Here is a 19,076-nt window from a genome sequence, read left to right as displayed (position 1 = left end):
CATGGCAGCAGCCACTGCTGCATGAAAGACATGAGCGTCAAATTGTGGAGGAGGTGGTGGCGGTGGAGGCGGTGTCAGTGCTTCAATGACATTGATATTGACATGTCTCGGATTCTTTATGTTTGACTTTTTGGGAGGCATCTTTAGCTTCAAGATATAAAAATAGTGATAATAAAATCAAATGTCTTTGAACTAATTACATTAGTTCTACAGGTATTCAGAAAAAGTTTACATAGTAGTCCAATACAAGGAACTTGTAAAATGACAATGTGAAATTGGATAGTGATTTTTCAAAGGAAATAATATGCATGTCATATATTTGTATATTAGATACATAGAATTTGGAAAATTTGACCTTGTAGTAGGTCTCCAATATACCAACTTAACTGAAAACTTGACATCATACTAACCAGTCGAAAATAAAATTTCGAGGTCATACTATGTACATGAAAACATCGCTAGTGTATATACACGGATTTAGACTTCATCCCAAAAGAGTGAGTAGAGTATACTCTACTTGCGAGGAGTACGGTTCGGATTCCTACTAGATTCAGCCCTGAACCTAGCCAACTGGCGTTCTGTGGCATACATACGCCTTTCTAGTATCGCTTGACGTTCTCGAAGTTCTCTAACTTTAGTTCGGCTTGCCGCTAGTTCCCTTCGTAAGGTTTTGGTAATATTCCTTGTTGTCTCATGGTTTCTAATCAGGTGGTGAAGACGGATTGTGTTAACTCTTATGGTAGCATTTACTTGTACGACTCCGTCGATAGCAGATCTTCCTTGTTCATCGTTACACGCAACCTGACGAACTAATACAGGAAGGGCTCTGTTTGCTGAGCCTCCTTCGTCAATATTGTAAAAGCTTCGGTCTCCATTATAAGGACGGTCCTAACCTTGCCCATGACTCCACCTATCTAAATTCTCTACCCACTGAGGTGTCGGACCATGAAAATTTTGTCGAGGATTGGGATTTTGGGCAACTTGAGGTGGGTTATAGGCTCCTGATTCTGAGTCAGAATCTTCAGAAAAATATTCTTCTATTAGGTTTGCAAGATCATCCTCTGGTTAAACATTGAGCCATCCTCCATTCCCTTGATTGGGAAAGTACGAATCTCCCGGTAGATGAAATCCAACCATGCTATCTATGCGAGAATAGGGAGGTAAGACACATTTAATAGATTTAATAAGTCCAAATAAACAATTTCAAGTTCCCGTAGAAGAAACTTATAGTTAACAGTTAATGTATTATGTATGACATGACTTGTACTGGGGACTTCTATAACTACAAAGTGTATACTAATTATATATAACTTGGGTAGAATAGACCTTCAAATAAATGATCCTGCTCTAAGTCCACAACCAAACAAGGAACATGAAATAAAGCTGGATCACAGATTCTAAGTCTATAAAACCTTAATTATATATAATTGTAATATATACTAAATATTTATATCTCTACCAAAATGATTCTTTGTTTTCACATGTTTGTTTCTAGTAAGGATGACTCTCTTGTATCTTGTTGTCTTTATGTTATAATGTCATAAAATACTCCTATATTATTTCACCTTTTATGTTTGATTCTAGAGTTCTTCTGGTACTTAGGCAAGTTTAAGACTTGTTGCAACACCACTATCACTCCCAAATACATGTTGGTCATATCTCAAATAAATATAATTGATCAGGCGATATTGATCCCAAATATGATTACATAACTGTTCAGGTTTAACTGTATTGTCCAATATCCAAATACTTTTGTATTGTTCTTACTGTGACATAGTTTCCTGAATATATATATGTTAGTATACTTCTTATAAAATACTTAAATTTTAAAAGTATACTTGTAGTCAGAATGCTTTAGCCCCATAACATTGATAGTTTGTATATCTTTTATGGTTTGATATACTGAGTTCACTATAAACAATGCTCTGATACCAATCTGTCACAACCCCAAACAAGAACGGCGGAAAAATTCGGGGGTGGAGGACTTCATGTATAGTATCACAACAATGCATAATAGTAATCAAAGTACAACAAAAACCATTTTATTTACAAAGTTATAAGTTTTACAACTGTGATCAAAACATTATGTATATGAACTCAAAAGTACAAGTTTAAAAGACACGAGTTTATAGAACTTCGTCATCTCAAAAGCTGTGGTTGTACCTATATTACTGTTTCCCTGAGAATACAAGTAGTTTTTGAAAAAGTGTCAACAATTAAGTTGGTGAGTTCATAAGTATGTTTGCAACTGAAATCTATTTTCTTGTTCATTGTTAAAGTAAACATGTTTTTCCTAGAAAATCCTTTATTTTCTGCTATGTTATTCTATAACAAAATGTGTGATACTTTTTGTACTATTAGTTTGTAAAATGTAGTTTAGTTCTTATAAAACCATGAAAAGTATGTTTTCTCTGTATTGAAATAGTAATATGTGTTTATACTTGTAAAATACTATATTATAGTCTTATAATTAAATAAAACTATGTGAAGTGTACTTATTCATACACTAATCATTTTATTAAATATCAAAGAGTGAGTTATTATAACCATACTAGATGACCTAGGATCGCCTGAACACGACGTTCTTCAGGCGTCGTAATATGTAAGACATTTGTCACCCCAGGCATGCATGCCTAACTGTAGCTAGCAGTTCAGGTGTGGGATTGTCAGTCCCATATAGATTTATATACAAGTGTCGCGCTCTCCCTCCAGGAGACTCTGGTTATAATTTCAGGACTTGGTTGGTACTTAGAAAAGTACATGAAGGTAGTCTCACAAATGCTATATTGATGATTATGCGTAGGACATTGAAAGGTTACTTTGTAATAAATACAATGTAAGTAAGTTTCATAAACTGTATAGAATATAGTTTATAAGTTTGTTTTCAGCAAAGTAATATGACTGATTTCTAATAGTTATCCTCTGTTTGTTTTCCGTTAGGTACTATGTTTGTTTTCCTGTTATGTACTTTGAAACTTGAAACCAATGAATGAGTCCTCTAAACTATACCTATTATAGTTTAGCTGTTTGTTTTACTGTAAGAATCTGTAATACTGTTATTCCATGAAAATTCTCTGTTTGTAGCCATGTAATATCAAACAATTTGAAAACCATTTTATATTTATATAAATGTAATATTTATATAATTATGATTAATTAGATCTTCGATTAAATAACTTTACCCCAAGCCCACAACCAAACAAGGAATAAGAAACGGGGTCAAATTACATATTCTAAATCTTCTGAATCCAAATTATATAATTTACAGAGATATAAATATGTAATTTTTAACAATTATAACAATTTAAAATATACTTAAACATTTAAAAATCTTTTGAGATATTAACACAATTTTATTGTGTTTCACTTGTATTCCCCCCTAAAATAGTTAAAAATCATACAAATGTAGGGGTATGAACTCACCTTTCGTGAGTGATTTGATTGAAGATTTGATTTAGGATGTTACTTCCACGAGTGAAATCCCATAGTAAAACAAGTCCTATATAGAAAATTGTATAGTATATATGCAACCAATTAGTGAATATAATCATAGGAATGATTGGAAATTGGACTAATTTGTAAGTATAACTTACAAAAGATGGTGCTAGAGTCGAAAAGGGAAGGTTGGAAGGGGTTCACGGCCCACACTCTAGTGTGTGTTCTTGGTGAAACGATGATGATACAAGTGTTCATGGCCCAAAGATCTTGAAGATCTTGAGTTCACGACCCAAATGATGAAGAATCAAGGTTGAAATCAAGAGAGTTCCATATGAACCACAAGAAGGAAGATGCTTCTTATGATATTGAGGAGAGAGGAGGGTTTTTGGCTCATGAAACTTGAGAGAAAATGGTTGAGTTCACGGCCAGGAATGAAAAAATGATAATAAAATCAATCAAACACACACACACACACACACACACACACATATATATATATATATATATATATATATATATATATAGGCCGAAGGTTCACTGCCGAGGAGTTCACGGTCGAAGGTTCGCGGCCCGAAGGCAGTTTGCGAGGGTTCACGGTCCTGAACCGTTTGCGGTCCGAGGTGGTTTGCGGCCAGAATGTTGTTCACGGTCTGAAAGTAAGAAAGAATGGTCATCGGACTTCATGTTTTTACTTCTTAAATTATACAACACTCTTATCAAGTGTTTTTGATGTTTCAAATATAATTATTTTAACTTTATTAAAATGATAAATCATTAAGTTTGACTTTTATTTGATGGGAATTGACTTGAGTTGACTTTTATTATACTGAAAATAACAGGATGTTACACTTAATCCTAGTTCAAAGGATTATAACATTTACAAAAGAGAGTTGCATGGTTCAAATACCAACTCTGCTTGGCCGCATGCAGTTTATCCCTACCTAATCTTGGTTCAAAGGATTATAACATTTACCAAAGAGAGTTTCATGCTTCAAATACCTAACTCTGCGTGGCAGCAGACAATTTATGCAACACCTATAAGATAGGGCTAGACGATTAAGGAATAATATGACAATTATTCGTCACGACCATAAAACATATATGTTGATAGAAGATTATTTAGGATAAATAGTCTAACGAAAAGTCGTAGGAATAATAAAACCGAGAGCGTGCACATAGGAAACACCCAAATCTAACTTCAAATAAGGAAGTTATGATTTTTCGAAGTTTCAGCGTATCATTATACGACTCAGAAACCAAAAGTTGAAATCGGTCGATTGTTAGGTAAAAACAATCTATATGAAAGCGGATATCGTATGAAAAAATTATGATTTTTATACAGACTTTAACAGTCTAAGCTTGTAAAAAATATAGCTTTAAAAATAAAGTGAGAATTAGCTGACAGAGTCTAAAGAAAAGTTGTATATCTCGTTGGTAGCTATGCGTGGATATAAAGAACGTTCTTAACAGAGCACATATGAAGAAGATATTAATTTTTGAAGAATCAGAAAATCCTTACGTGCGTTCGCGCTTGTTGACAGGGCATGCGGCGTCCATTGACACACCACCCCAAAGCTGACATGTGTCACCACTCGGATGACGCCATGTCATTACCCCAATAGAGTATGCAGCGCACACCGACCAAGCATACGGAGCGCAAGCAAAAAATGACCTATAAATTGGTTTCAAGCTTCACTCGATTTCCCACACCTTTCAGCTTTCTGTCTCAATTTTTTATCCATTTGGGTCAAAAATCTTTATTAGAACTAAGTTTTGGCAAAGCCCAGACCTCCCTAGGAGCCCAAAAATAAGAAGCCCTCGCGTCAGAGTTATGCCTGCTTGATTACCATTTTTCATCAGAAAGCTCTGTAACTTAAGCTACACTTATTTTATTCAAGTGTAACTTTTAATTATAATCATAGTCGATATTATGAACTTATAATTAAGAGTTATTAGTTATTCCAAGTCATTATTTATCGATTGATCTACTTACAGGGATGATGTCTAGGCTGGATTAAGTGAGGTGTTTAAAGTGGGACTTGCAAAAAATATATTATGTACACCAAACGGACCCTACCTCCGATATGATTCTATTTGGTTGTTCCTTACTTGATAGACTTTCACGTTGACATTGAGATTAGTGAGGAATCTAGACCATCATTAGTCGCCAAAATTCCCAGGCATCCAATTTTATCAAGTAAGTGCATGATTAATTTCATCTTACACATAGATATGGAGTATTTAGTTAATTAAACGTTAAATGCACCTATTATTTGCAACATGTGTTTGATGAACCTATATGTACGATTTTACTTGATTTAACTATATAAGTATTTTCATATTTATTATTATTATTATTATTATTATTATTATTATTATTATTATTATTATTATCATTATTATTACTATTATTATGATATATATATATATATATATATATATATATATATATATATATATATATATATATTAGGTAGCGATGGGTGATGAGAGATGGGAGTTGAGAGATGAAAATGATTACGAGATGTCCTTAACAGTAAAAATATAAGAGATACAATGACTTTTACTTGCATTGACTGCAATGTATTCATCTACCAGAGTATAGATGACGACCACAAACTAATCTCAACAGTCTAGTAGAACACCAACTGGTTCGCAACTTGTATGTGATGAATTATGAGTTCAGATGATGTACGAACCGTGTATTCATGCGATGCACTCTACTGAAATGTATTATGGAGGAATCTTCGAATTAGTACTCTCAATGCGATGATAGGCGATGTACCTTAGGAGAAGTCCTTAGCGATGAAAATATAAGATGCGATGTTAGGCGATGTACCAAGGAGAAGTCCTTAGCGATGAAATGCAATGTTGGTGACGATCCTTAGGAGGGGTTCTTAGAAATGAATATAGAAGAAAAAGGGGATGAGTAATTGGGTTAATTGTTTTTTTATAATTAAACATATTAACTACATTATTCTGGGTTGAAAACCCTATCTACACACCAGGTTTCCCAATCTGACCCCCTCAACTTCTTTGTGTCACAGGTAGCAGTACAAAGGTACATGAATGATGAGGGATTCAAGGAGATGTAGATTGATAGTCTAAGATATTGTAATTCGTGTTTATGCTCATGTTTGGTATCAGTGATGACATCCCAAGATTTTATAAATTAATGAAAAACATTTCTTCGAAAATACTTTTACGGGACCCAATTCTGCGTTTATAAAGAAACGCTGTTTTTAAATAACCATAAATAAAAAGTTTTAAAATGGTCGTAAAAATGGGGATATCACAGTTGGTAACAGAGCATTAGTTTAAGCGAACTAGGAATTTAGAGGATTTCTAGACTTAAACTTAGAATGCAAAGCGATGATCGTGAGATTTGTGTCTATTAAATTTTAGGTAGTACACTTGAATTGACATAAACACTAGCTTACTTTAGGATAAGATGCCTAATTTGCTTTTATGTGCTAAATGGTTTGAATTATAGCAGGGCTTAGGTTACATATCTTAGTTTCTATTATCTGATTCGATCTAAGTTATGTTGCCGACTGTAACACCTGGTTCATGGTACGTACTATTTTATTTAAATTCCTTGTGCATTTTGCATTTTTGCCTTGGACTCGGCGAGTCAAAAGATCGACTCGCCGAGTAGTAGCGGGATGAGGCGCAGAGTCTAGGCCATGGACTCGCCGAGTCGGGTCCAGGACTCGGCGAGTAGGCCCTGTTTGGCCATAAAACTCAAATCCGGGTGTTGCACCCCATTTAGTCACTCTAACTCAGTCTCTCTCTCGTCCCTAACACTCCCAGAGAGCTGTAAAGCAACACCTAGCCCCCCATAGTGTTCTTCTGAATGATTTTGGCCTTGTGAAGGAAGTTAGGAGCTTAGAAGAAGAAGGAGGAGGTTAGAGGGTGCAAGGAAGGGAAGTAGATCCGAAATCTACTCTGGGAGAAGCTTCTATTCAGGTAAGAAAGATCCTACCTTGATCTTTAGTTCAATAGATTCCCTTTTTGTCCCTAATATGTGGTTTGCAAGCCCTAGAAACCCCCCAAACTCCATGTGTTATGCCCTAGGAGCTTAGATCTATGGTTTGGAACCGTTGCATGTCTCAGATTTAGCCTGCATATGAGGAGGCTCGAAGGGACTCGGCGAGTTCCAAAGTGCACTCGGCGAGTCCCATGAAGATGGCCTTAGAGTCGACGAGTTGGATGAACAACTCGGCGAGTCCTATGACGATTGCCTGGTACTCGACAAGTTGGATGAACAACTCGGCGAGCCCTATGAAGATTGCCTGGTACTCGGCGAGTTGTTCTTCAAACTCGGCGAGTCATATGATCTGTTACTAGGATAAGGAGGGTTTAAGTGAAGAAGGTCCAACCCTTCGTAACTGCACGTGGAATTAGCAATTTAACGTGTAGCAATGGTCCCAGAAACCCAAATCCTCAAGATGGATGCTCTGATAAGGATTTGGAGGCGAGCAGGAGGTCTGCTCGTAGGGACTCGACGAGTCGTTCGCGGACTTGGCGAGTCGGATCGTGAATCAGTCTGACCGTCCCAAGTAGCGAGTTAGGGTGACTCAGTGAGTGGGAAAAGGGACCCGATGAGTAGTACCGGATTGGTGAGAAAGAGACTCGGCGAGTCTTTGCCAGGACTCGGCGAGTCCAGTCAACTGGAAGTTGACTTTGACCAAGGAGTTGACCCTAGGACAAGGGTAGGCCAGTCTTTTGACCTAAGGGTATTTATGAGTGGCTAATATACGTTGATGGGTTTATAGCCGGAGGATTACTGGGGGCAGCAGTCAGACGTCTAGCAAGCAGACTTTCAGCAGCCACTTTTTAAGGTGAGTTTCCTTTCAGTAGGAACGGGTCTACGGCACCAAGGCCGGCCCGTATAGATGATACGTTAGTGTTGGAGTGTGGGCAGAGCCCGTATCTCATAGTTGAGTTTGGTTACGATATATGCTCGTACGTTAGAACTGTTTATACTCGTTGTCTGTGTGATACTTGTATGCTATGGTTTATTGGCTGAGGGTGGGCGAGGTCCGTATCTCAGAGACAGTGGAGCGTGGGTGAGGCCCGTATCTCCCAGACAGTGGAGTGTGGGCGAGGCCCGTATCTCCCAGACAGTGGAGTGTGGGCGAGGCCCGTATCTCCCAGCTAGTGGAGTGTGGGCGAGGCCCGTATCCCTTAGCGGTTCGTTATATGATTGTATGGTATGTGGCATTGTGGGGGAACTCACTAAGCTTTATGCTTACAGTTTACAACTTTGTTTTCAGGTACCTCTTCATCGAAGGGGAAGGAGCTGGCGCGGTAGCGGCACATCATACACACGCTCTGTTTTCCGCATCACGAGCTATTCTGGGATTTTGTACTCTGATATTATGGTTGTTTTGTACGTTGGAATTTCAGACACGTAACATGTTTTAAGAAATGATATGATCGAATGTTGTTTTATTATCAATGTTTTGCAAAGTGTTAATTAAAAATGAAATTTTTCGGACTTGAAAATTGGGTCGTTACACCGACCTTGATTAGGAAATTTTATGTGTTCATGTTTCTAAACATTTAATTATGGTATTAGAACTGGCATATAACTTTTCGGCGTAATAAGGAGAATTATGCTTCTAAACCTTCCCTATATGTATTCTCTCCTAATTTGGTGAACATAATGTCATGGTGAGGACAAGAAGTGGATTGGGAAATGATAACATAAACCGTCAGCCTGAGCCTCGGGTGATCGAGCGTGCAGAAGAGGCAATACCCGCACGTGAGCCAATCACGATAGCAATGATACATGCAATGTTAGATCGGAAAATGGAAGAGACAAGGAGTTTTATGTCAAAGGATTAGGGATGAACCTACTGCACCCATCATGCAATGTGAACTGGAAGATGAACAGTTAGAGGAAGGAAATTACAGTCGGATTGTTAGCGAAGTTGAACCCCAAAGGGTTAAGAGGAAGAACCTTGATGAGGGAATTGAAAAAGGTGGATGCAAGTACTAGGACTTCATGGCATCCAAGCCGCCAAGTCTTTCTAGAAGCCCAACACCAGTGGAAATTACGGATTGGATATCATAGATGGAAAGGGTGTTCAAAAGCTGGACTACAGTGATATGTAGAAGAAAATCTTCGCTGCTAGACAATTTAAGCCTGACGTATTGAGCTGGTGGAAACTGTTGGCTAACTCCAAGCCAAGGGGAAAAAAAAGGAAGATGTCTTGGTAGGATTTCCTTGTGTAATTGAGAATAGATTATTGATCTAATCAAGACCTTTTGGTAATCAACAACGAGTTCTTGAACTTAAAGAAGGGAAAGATGAGTGTCATCGAGTATGCTGCCATATTCACTGAGAATATGAAGCTAGTATCCCATTTGGTAACCACCGAAATCTCCAAGCTTGACAAATTTGCTAATGGACTGCTAACGGACTTTGCTCTAATGGTGAAAATAGCAAAAACTCTGAAGGAGGCTATCTGGTCAGCTAAGAATATGGAGACCTAGATACGAGAGAAGGGTCTAGAGAGAGCAGAGACAGGAGAGAAGATGAAGCTTAAAGGATCTCCAAGATATGAAAAGGAAAATAAGTTATCGAAGTTTGATCCTAACGACATGAAGTTTCGGTGTTACAATAAATCCAAATGGTGTGGTAAGTGCAAGAAGAAGCACTTTGGGAGATGCGACGAGGAGGTGACTTACTACAAATGTGGAAGAACGGGTCACTATTCCAGAGATTGTATGTTCAATGACAAGAAATATTACGAATGTGGACGTGATGGGCATATTTCGAGGACTACCCAAAGAAAAAGAAGCAGCAAGGCCAAATGTGCCACCGGAGGTGAAGGCCAGAGCATGCCATATGATACTTGATGAGGAAGCAAGAGGACGGGAATTCAGAGCTATTTTTCGGGAATACTTGAAGGAAGGAACCATATAAGTAGTACTATCCTATGTAGTCCATGTAAAAGGCGTGATGTATGATAAATTTGTATAGCAATGTAATCATCTAAGAAGTAATATAATTTCCTAAATTACATTATTCCATGTGCTAAGTTATGTATGGCTTTCTTTTATGGTAACTTACGTGAACTGCAAGACAACACTTGGGACGAGTATGAGTAGGTGGGAAAAGTAGTAGAGGCCTATACTACTAGAAGCACAAGACTCACACTTAGATCTGGAAAAGTCACAAGATTTACTAAGACACTAGTAGTTGAGGAATTTTATTCATTTCCGTCATTACCTTTGTTTCGGTAATGAATATGAAGATAAATGTTAATTCTTACCTTATTGGTCATATCAAATCGAGTCCAACTGATCTATGAAATAAGTTCGACGTAGCATCTAACTTTAGATTGAACGAAAATATAATCGAAACGATCGATAGAAGTATCGCAGTCGTTATTATGACTAAGCAACCCATAGCTAAAATGCTACTTGATATGATGTGATTATATCACATTAGAACATAAAGGAAGGCATAATCCATGCAAGAGTCTGACTCAAGGAGACCTAGCCATTATGTGATGGAAGGTTATTAGAGCATTACCATTCAGTATGTTACGATAGTCGAAGTAAAGGCCTCGTCTTAGGTTAAGTCCATTCTTGAAGGAGCAGGAATCTCAGATAAAGATCGAATTTAGAATGAAGAGCAGGTGCAAGATTTAGCACAACCAGCAACCAAAAAGTCCAAGAGTTAGGAACTCATTCGAAAAGAAAAAAAGTTACGGTTATTACCTAGGATGGAAAGATAACATGCGGGATCATTATTCAATGTCCTATTTTGCTGATGATTTTTGGATGTAATCATCCTAAGGGGGACATAATTGTAATGCCCGAAAAATAGGGATAGACGATTAAAGAATAATAGGATAATTATTCGTCACGACGATAAAGCATATACATTCATAGTAGATTATTTAGAATAAATAGTCTAAGCAAAATTCGTAGGAATCATAAAACCGAGAGCATGCATATGGGGAATGCCAAAATCTGACTTCATATGAGGAAGTTATAATTTTTCGAAGTTTTAGCGTAGCAGTATACGGGAAGAAATCGAAACTGAAATCGGTCGATTGTTAGGAAAAAACAATCTAACTGAGAGTTTAGGACGTCGTCAATATCTATCCATTGATATAAAGATAGTCAAAAACGGATATCATATGAAAAAGTTATAATTGTTTTTTACGGACTTTAATACTCTAAGCCTGTTAAAAATATAGTTTTAAAAATAAAGTGAGAAATATCCAATTGAGTCTAACGAAATTTGTATATCTCGTCGATAGCTATGCGTGGATATAAATAACATTGAAAACGGAGCTTGTATGAAGAAGATAATAATTTTTTAAGAAATGGAAAATCCTCGCATCCGTTTGTGTGCATCGACTGGGCGAGCGACGTGCACTGAAACACCACCTAGAAGCTACCATGTGTCACCATACAGACGATGCCACATCAACACCTACGAACGAGTGTACGGCGCGCATCGACAAAGCACATAACGAGTAAGCCAAAAATGCCCTATAAATTTGACTTAAGCCTTCTTCGATTTCCTACACCTTCCAACTTTCTATCTCTTTTTTTCTCTCCATTTTGGTTAGAAATATTGTTTAGAACAAAGTTTTCACAAAGCCTAGAGGTACCTAGGAGCCCAACAATTAGAAGCCCTCGAGTCAGAGTTCTGCCCGGTTGATTCCTAGTTTTCATCAGAAAACTCTGTAAGTTAAGCTACTCTTATTTTATTCAAGTGTGGCTTTTAATTATAGTCATAGTCGTTATTATGAACTTATAATTAAGATTTATCACTGGTTCCAAGTCATTATACTAACTGATCTACTTATGGGGATGATGTCTAGTGTGGATTAAGTGAGGTGTTTAAAGTGAGATTTCCAAACAGTATACTCTGTATACCAAATGGACCCTACCTCCGATATAATCCTAACTGCTTGTTCCTTAAATGATAGATCTTGATGTATACATTGGGATTAGTGAGGAATCTAGACCATCATTAGTCGCCAAGGATATAACACTAAGACTTAGGAATATGAACCTAGGTCACGTCAGAGGAAAATATAAAGTACCAATGTGAAGTTCTGATCAAATTCTATTGCTTCCACTTTTATCAAGTGAGTGCATAGTTACATTCATCTTACATATAGATATGAAGTATTCAGATAATTAAATGCTAAATGTGCCTATTATTTGCAACATGTGTTATATGAACCTATATGATTTGACATTACTCAATTTAATTATATAAGTATTTTTGTAATTATTACAGACACACACACACATGCACACACAAACATATGTATATATATATATATATATATATATATATATATATATATATATATATATGTGTGTGTGTGTGTGTGTGTGTGTGTTAGGTAGCGATGGGTGATGAGAGACGGGAGATGAGAGAAGAAAATAGATTAGGAGATGTCCTTAACAATAAAAATAGAGGAGATGCCATCACTTTTACTTGTGATGATTGTGATGTCTACGATGTAGTCATCTACTAGAGTATAGATGACGATCACAGACTAATCTCAATAGTCTAATAGAACACCGACAGGTTCGCAACCTATAGGTGATGAATTACGAGTTCAGGCGATGTGTGAACCGTGTATTCATGTGATGTACTCTACTAACATGTATTACGGAGGAATCCTCGAAGAAGTACTATTAATGCGATGATAGGCGATGTACCTTAGGATAAGTCCTTAGTGATGGAAATATAAAAATGCAATGTTAGGCGATGTACCTTAGGAGAAGTACTTAGCGGTGAAATGTGATGTAGGTGATGATCCTTAGGAGAGGTTCTTAGAAATGAATATAGAAGAAAACAAGGATGAGTAATTGGGTTAACTATGTTTTTGGTAATTAAACATATTAACTACTTTGTTATGTATTGAAAACACTATATACTCACCATGTTTCCCAACCTGACGCACTCAGCTTCTTTGTGTCACAGGTAGCAGTACTATAACATCCGAACTCTTGGAGGTATTTAAATTAATGAATTTTGAATTTTGGGTGGTACCATGTCATGGTGAAGGCATCCATGACGAGGTGATGGTTGATGTGTCGTGACTTTTAAATGGCCGCCACAACATGGCAGCGTAGGGCCACGGCGTGGCAGCTGTTTAATGAAAAACCCTTATTTCTAGGGGTTTCTCCCTATTTAAGGCAATGTGATGGCTAGGGTTTCTCACCCTCAGCCTCCATCACACTCTCTTAGCCTCCAATCAAACCCTAACTTCCATTGTTTCTCTCTAACCTTTTTTTGTTGATTTTTTGGGTTTAGAAAAAGAAAGAGGTGACATATAGACTTGGATCCAACAAGCAACTCTTCTCACCATCTTATTGTGCATCCTATTGTCTCTTGTGTGTCCCCAAGTTTCAATCGTTTTGATTATAGAGTGCTAGATCTTCTAGTTAGTCCCATTTATTCTTGATCTTGTTAGACGGGATGGAGAGGTTTCATAAAGTTTGCAACTTTATGAATATCTGGATCATTTGGTATTGTTCACGGTTTAGATCTGAAGTTTGGTGGTTTGTTTGGGCTATGTATAAGATTTTGGTCATCAAAATCCCATTTTGACATAAGTTGAGGCCAAGAATTGCATTGGACATGCAAGTCTAAAAAGCATCAATCTTTAGGATGGTTTTGGTGCTATAAGCTCTTTTGTCTGAAATAAGCTCGAGACTCGAAGGATTAATTGCTTCTTGATTAAGTCCTTGTCATTCTTTATCCTTTTTGGATCTAAGACTTGAGATCTAAACCTCTTGGTGGGTCATAATGGATAAAGGTGGAAAGTTTACCCTTTTGGATATTATAAATGATCTGATATGGACATTCGAACCTTTGGAATTGGAGGATTTGACTTACCTCATTAGGACGTTTTGGATCCAGTTCCCACGGCGTGGCCTAGTCTACCACGACGTGGCTACTGGGGGAAATGCGTGTATTTTGTTGTTTGAAGGCCATAACATGGCCAAGGATGGCCATAACGTGGAAGGTCAACCTTGACAGTTGAATTTGACTTTTTGACTTTGACCAAGTTTGACCAAAGGGTATTTTAGGTATTTTAAGTTGTATTTGAGATTGATCGCTATTTGATGAATAGGTGACGGGGAGAGAGCTGATATTTGGAGCACAGACCTATTCAGCTATTTGTTCATACTGAGAGGTGCATCTTCTCGCAATGCTTGATGGGTTGAAGGCACCAATGTCGTGTTGGATTAGTTTCTAAGTCCACAACTATAATTGGTATGTACTTGCCCCGATTGGCATGGTCCATTTGGGTTGCATGGCATCGTAACAATTTGGATAGACTTTTGTGAGAAAAGGATATATATGATTTGTTAATATATTATAAGTTCTAATATATTAATATGAAATCATATTATTTAATTAGTATTGATCAAAAGGAGACTAATTAAATATATGGGGATTGATTGTGTAAACCATACATTCTTATATATGTAGGCTTATGATCCATAGTTCTTCATGTTGGGCTAAACCCATGGAGTAACCCATGGATACTCCATGGAGGTTTTAACCCATGGAGCATGGAGAATATGGAAAGACATGAGTTACATGGTCTAACCCTAATAGCCACCATATATAAGGATCACATGGCTCAAGAAATTGGCATTAGTGTGTGTACACATGAGGGCTAGCCGATTTGAGCATAGGAACCTTTTCTCTCAAGTTATTCCAAGATGTTGGTGATATTGTGTGAACCATTTGAGGTGTCACACTTGAGGCACTAATCTCTTAAGCTCCATGGTATCAAGCTACAACAAAGAGGTATGTAATTCTACTAGAATTTATAGTATATGTACTTCATGTTATGCTAGTTAGAACAATACCATGGAAAATTGATATTTGCATGTATAATAGTGAAAACATAGATCCAAGGTATTTAGGGTTGCATGTACACCTTAGGAGTGTTAGAATGCTCAAAACCCTTCAGTAGTATCAGAGCTCAGCCTTGTTTTCAATTATACTTGATGCAAATTGCTGAAAAAATCGATTTTCTGGCTGTCTAGGCACTGGACTCGCCGAGTCCACTGATGAACTCGCCGAGTCCATGAAGAAAATCATCCTACTCATCGAGTAGGTTCATACACTCGACGAGTAGGAGCCCCTGACAGCATATTTTCGAGTTTTTTGGCTGGAATTTGACTAGGAACATTACCATAAGCTGTTTTTGAACATGTAAACCTGTTTTGATGTGGTAATGTTCATGCTAATCCTATTTCAAAGATAATTGTCAATAGATTTACGTTTTGTATTAGTTTAATGATTATGCTTATTACATGAAAATTGTTTGATTTGAATTATCTTGTTCTTATGAGTTTACTTAAATTAATAGAAAAATTATGTGATAATGTGTTTTCAATCCAAATTGATCTAAGAGTTATTCATAAAATGTGTTTTTATAACTTGTCCTCAAGTTATATGAAAAGTCACATTTATGATTATTAAAACTCATAAGATTTCCATAAGTTAGGAAAAACGGAGAGTCTCATTTTTAAATGTTTTAAAGTTTTCCATAACTTGTCCTCAAGTTATGGAACTTGAAGAGTTTTTCATTAAAACTGCTTTAAACACATAAGTTATGGAATTGAAAAGTTTTGTAGTGTTCAAAAATTTCCCTCAAGTTTTGGAATTTGTAAAGTTTCCCTCATGAATACTTTAATTCCAATTTAAGCCCTTAGAGTTTTACAAGTTAAAATTCAACCCTTATACTTTATAGTATTATAAGTTAATAATATATATATATATATATATATATATATATATATATATATATATATATATATATGTATAAGAGCAAGTCAGTCTTACCGTTAGTAGGCCTCATTCACGAAGCCGGTCTATAAGGGGGGTATAAGGTTGTTGCCTTTAAAATGGCAACTTAATGGGTGTCCACTCTCACCCACCGCTTCATTGGTCATTAGCCGAACGGGTAGGACAAGGTCTATAATTCTCCCTTCATTAAAAGTATTAATGATAAATACTAAACTAACTAAACCTTTTATAAATTCCCAATCTTAGTTACTTTAGTAAAATGTGAATTTGGTGCTAACCCATGAAATTAGACTTTGCACTTTGCTTAAGTCGTTAGTGGAGCGTGTGTGGTTAACCGGCACACTAACCTGGATTTAACAAGGTAGGCAAATGGTAACTTAATGTTTATCATAGTATCGATGGAGCGTGTGCGATTAACCGACACATCGATTGAGGGGTAAATATTAAGGGTATCAAGTATATTTGCATGGTTATTCACACCTTGTTTTATGATCCTCGGCATCCCAGTTACAAAATTTGAGAGGGCACAATCGAGATTGAAACATGCCATTGAAAAGTTCAATGAATCTCAAAAGATCTAGGAGTTTCAAATCCAATTAAAACCTAATATTTCTTTTTTTTTCATGGTGGATATTGGTGAATCGTCATTCGCCTACCTTCAAATATTATATAGCTAGGATTACGGCATCCCTTTTCCAAGTTATAAAATATTGTGTTGGGTCCTAGCCTTAATATTTCATATTAGGTGTTATATTAAGGACTTTAAATCAACTATCTTGAATATCTCCCAAAAGATGTATGGTTCAGACATCTATGATCTTCCCAAAAACTCTTGGAACAAGCTTTCCTAATGAAGATGATGTCCTAGAAATCATTCTTCAATCCCTCCACCTCCTCCAATTATTCTCCCTAACCCACAAGTTCTTGAATAGTTCAAAGTCACTCAAGCCCTATTGGCAAGCAAGGTCTATGTGTGTTCACATATTGGAGATGAAGTCACATATTGAAAAGACGAGAGAGTTGGGTGTCAAAGTCTTGAGGAAGTTGGATGTTGACTAATCACTTCCTAAGTCACATAGTGAGTTCTTTGGGACTACTATGTAAAAGAATATGACATGACCCTTAATGATCTTATCTATTTGCTTGGTGCTGCTGAATCAGCAATGATTTGGAGCTCTGGTAAAGCAAATTTGATTAGTAGATCAACTTCCCAAACTACAATGGACATTGACAATTGGTAACATTGGATATTCAGAAAAGCTTTCTCTTCCCAATGGAAAGGGATCGGCCATAGTCAACTCGGTTGACCAAATGGTAAAGAGAAAGGCAAGTCTGTGATAGTCCAGTGTACCATTCCCAAAGGGTCCATATGGTTCTATTGCCAAAGGAAGGGGCATTGGTTGCGAAGCTGCCTTAACTACCTGAAAGATCTGAGAGAAGGTAAAGTAAAAAAAAATTGACTCTGCTTCAGGTAGGTCTACTATCTAACTCTATTAAGTTCCTATTTGGAGATTCTTATTACATGATGTGACTGGGTCACATGTTGAATTTTTAAGAATCAAAGAAAAGAAAGGAAGATTAAAGAAGAGTAAGTTGATTCTAATCGCGAAGATGAATTTCGATCGCATGGTTCGGTGATCAGAAGTTTGAGCTGGTGCTTAATAGTTGTGATAGATTGCTTAGGAATAGATAACAACATGTTTTTCATATGCATTTGCATTGTAAGGATAAGTTTTTCCGCAAGTTTTAAAATAAAAGAAAAAACTTTTGATTTTATTTATTTTAAGTATCCTTACAATGGCACTTGTGAAAAAATTGTTGTTTATATGATTCCATTGATAGCAACATTGGAAAATGGATTTGATTCTTTCGTCTGTGGTAGTGTCATAATTTACCAAATAAGTAAAGATTCTCATCAACCAAGTTTCAGTTGGATAGAAACTTGGAATTATGCAAGTTGTATGGTATGATGAATGAGAATTTTCAGCTTTGGAAAATTAAGACTAATTCCTTGTTCACATTTATATGTGAGTCAAGTGAAGGACTAAGGGATTGAGTACACATTCTTGTGCACTGGTCAAGTGCACCACAAAGATCGATAAGATTATTCGTCATGATTTACTGAAGTTCAGTAAATATGGTTATACTTACAAATTTAAGTATAATTCTGAAACATTGGAAAAGTGTCAATGTAAGGCAGAACGAATAAGAAGAATAAAATTAGGCAGAAAGATAAAATTTTCTCAAATCTGAAAAGATGGGAGAGTACTTTAGTATCATGTTTTGTGACCATCTTAATGATTAAGAAACCATATCACAAATTGGTCCTCTAAGGACATCTTAGCGCATTCCTATGGCTAAGAAGAGGAATCGTGAATTGTTGAAATGGTTAAATCAAGAAGATGAGTCATATTTCGTTCCAAAAACAATTCTTAGAGTCATACTCCAAGATTGTAACTTGAGTGACATATCTTAAAGAAAGGTTTATAACACTTGTCAAATGTAAGAGTAAAAGTGTCCTACTCTTGTACATTTAAATTTGGTAAGTTGTGATATTTTGGATAAAACAAAGACTAACTAAGGCCAATTACGTGAAGTGTTTGTCTTGGTAAAGAATCCGCACTATCTCTTGAATATTTGGCAAGAGTGTCTTATATGTCAAGATGACCGTGGGAGTCGTAAAGATCATGAAAAAGCTTCAAGATCTAATCAAGAGTAAAAACCTATAGTTTATTACTAGCACACGACGTGAGGTTTATAACCTATCGTGTTGACATATTTGTATTTTTGTGCCCATTCCAGTTAAAGTTGG

The sequence above is a fragment of the Lactuca virosa genome, chromosome 2, assembly GCF_052849685.1.
Source record: "Lactuca virosa cultivar CGN04683 chromosome 2, Lactuca_virosa_CGN04683_v6, whole genome shotgun sequence".
NCBI lineage: Eukaryota > Viridiplantae > Streptophyta > Magnoliopsida > Asterales > Asteraceae > Lactuca > Lactuca virosa.
This window is presented reverse-complemented; position numbering follows the sequence as displayed.